The sequence below is a fragment of the Eptatretus burgeri genome, chromosome 13, assembly GCF_056783735.1.
Source record: "Eptatretus burgeri isolate ZD-2024b chromosome 13, Ebu_testis_v1, whole genome shotgun sequence".
Classification (NCBI taxonomy): Eukaryota; Metazoa; Chordata; class Myxini; order Myxiniformes; family Myxinidae; genus Eptatretus; species Eptatretus burgeri.
The window spans coordinates 77,856,797-77,859,296 of NC_140973.1; the positions used below are offsets into that span (position 1 = coordinate 77,856,797).

The following is a 2,500-nucleotide window of genomic DNA, read 5'->3' on the forward strand; positions in this document are numbered from 1 at the left end:
TAACTGAACTAAGGACCTTGATGGTGTTCTGCGAATTTCCACAGCCGTAACACTACACACACATATATATTGTTACGGATTCGCGCCCGCCGGCGTGCTGACGGCCACGTAACTCGAATCGCGGCACGTCGCCCACCGGACGGACAATCCAGTCGTGACCCTCTCGGACTAACGCCGGGAACCAGTCACGGGTGGACCTTTCGGTCTCACCGCGATCGAGCCAATCAGCCCCCGCGTGGGATAGGGTTGCTCGCCAAATTCGACCTACCTAAGTACCCACACGGAGGGTAGACCGGGCGATCGCACCTCGCCGCAGGTCGACTTCGGACACGGGCCACTTAAGCGACCCGTTCCGTACTATCGGGATAACCGAGCGGTGTTATCGTCGGCCTCGACGGTTCGATTAATTATCGGGCCTATTCAGCCCACTCCCAACCCTTTTCGTGAAGCAAGATGAGGATTCAATGAGAGAAATGACGAAGCGAAGCGGGAAACAGTTCAACATAAAGCACATTCATTCGCGATGAACGGAAAGCACACATATTCAATTCCACCAAAAGCACATAGAAAAGGAAAGAAACACAATGCAATTTTACACAAAAAGCAAATGCAACAATGCAGATCTAATACCGATTACGCGAGCACACGGCAACACTTATACAATTTTACTTCACAGACGGCGCCGCCAACACATATCCAAAACCAAGAAAAAGAATACCCTCAAGGATGAGGCGGGCCTGAGGCCGAGACCGGGTCGGGCCTACCCGTCTGGTGATGAGACGCGGAGCGGCGATGGTGCCTCAACTCCGCGGACCTCGCGGACAGTGTCTGGTAGGGGGTGGGAAAGGGGCCCCCTTGGTCGCACTATCTCAGCGCGGGGGGAAACAGGAGGGGGTTGCTGATGCTCGGGGGAAAGGAGGATTTCTACTCTGCCTCGAGTCCCGCGACGAGCGTCTCCACCTCGACCAGGTCGCGCCGTCGGCCTCCCTGGTGTGCAGCTCCCGGCATGACGCGAGCACCCCCTCGTCTGCCCTCGCCGCCTCTCCACAGCTCCGTCCTCTTCGCTCAGACTCCAACGCACACGACGACGACGACCAACTCCTTCTTGCTTCTTCTTCCTAACTCCACCGACTGCGGTCTTAACTCTCTTGACTGACGAACGCGGCCGCTTATATAAGCCCCGTGGCTTCGCCTTTGACCCCCTGCCTTCGACCTTTCACCTCGCTCCCCATTGGCCCGAGAAAAAGTGGGCGTGAATGCATTTTGATCCATAAATTTGCATATAGCGATCGCCCTCTAACGCCCTGGAGGCGGGGCCAAATCGCCCCTCGCTCACCGATTGGACGGAACAAAAGTGGGCGTGTGTCGTTTTTGATCCGTTTTTGGAGCTGAAAATCCGTGGTTTTGTACACGCTGTTCAGCGCGCGCCCTGCACGAGTCCAACACCGGTACCCACAAGCGGCGCAAGAACGGTGGCGATGCGACGGTTGCGAGGTGTGACGTGAAGCGGCGCCGCGGTGGGTGGTTGATGTTGTGGTTGGTGGTGGTAACAATGGCGGTTGGTCCAAAATAAAGATAGTAAAAGAAAAACGGCTATCCTGAAGAGTCGCAACACGCATAAATGACATGTATTCCCACTAGACAACGGGTTTGGGCCTAACTACACATATACTTACCGAGATATCTCACCTAAGGGACCTGAATGGTGGTTTGCGAATTTGGTAACCACAACAATATATATACACACACACACACACACACACACACACACACACACACACACACACATGTGTGTATATATATATATATATATATATATATATATATATATACATATATATATATATATATATACATATACATATATACACACACACATATATATATATACACACACACACACACACACACACACACACACACACACACACACACACACACACACACACACACACACACACACACACACACACACACACACACATATTGTTGCGGATTCGCGCCCGCCGGCGTGCGAACGGCCACGTAACTCGAATCGCGCACGTCGCCCACCGGACGGACAATCCCGTCGTGACCCTCTCGGACTAACGCCGGGAACTAGTCACGGGTGGACCTTTCGGCCTCACCACGATCGTGCCAATCGGCCCCCGCGTGGGATAGGGTTGCTCGCCAAATTCGACCTACCTAAGTACCCACACGGAGGGTGGACCGGGCGATCGCACCTCGCCGCAGGTCGACTTCGGACACGGGCCACTTTAAGCGACCCGTTCCGTACTATCGGGATAACCGAGCGGTGTTATCGTCGGCCTCGACGGTTCGATTAATTATCGGGCGTTTTAGCCCACGACCAACCCTTTACGTGAAGTAAGATGGAGATTCAATAAAGGAAAAGACGAAGCGAAACGGGAAAACAGTTCAACATAAAGCACATTTATTTCACGATGAACGGAAAGCACACATATACAATTACACCAAAAGCAAATGTAAAAGAAGAAGAAGA

The 2,500-nt window shown here is 52.8% G+C and overlaps 1 protein-coding gene across 1 annotated transcript in view; it reads right to left on the bottom strand.

The window, feature by feature from the left end:
* The window catches only part of TRABD (TraB domain containing), a 197,447-nt gene that overhangs the window by 182,086 nt on the left and 12,861 nt on the right, over positions 1-2,500 (bottom strand). The gene's annotated exons all lie outside the window — the stretch shown is intronic.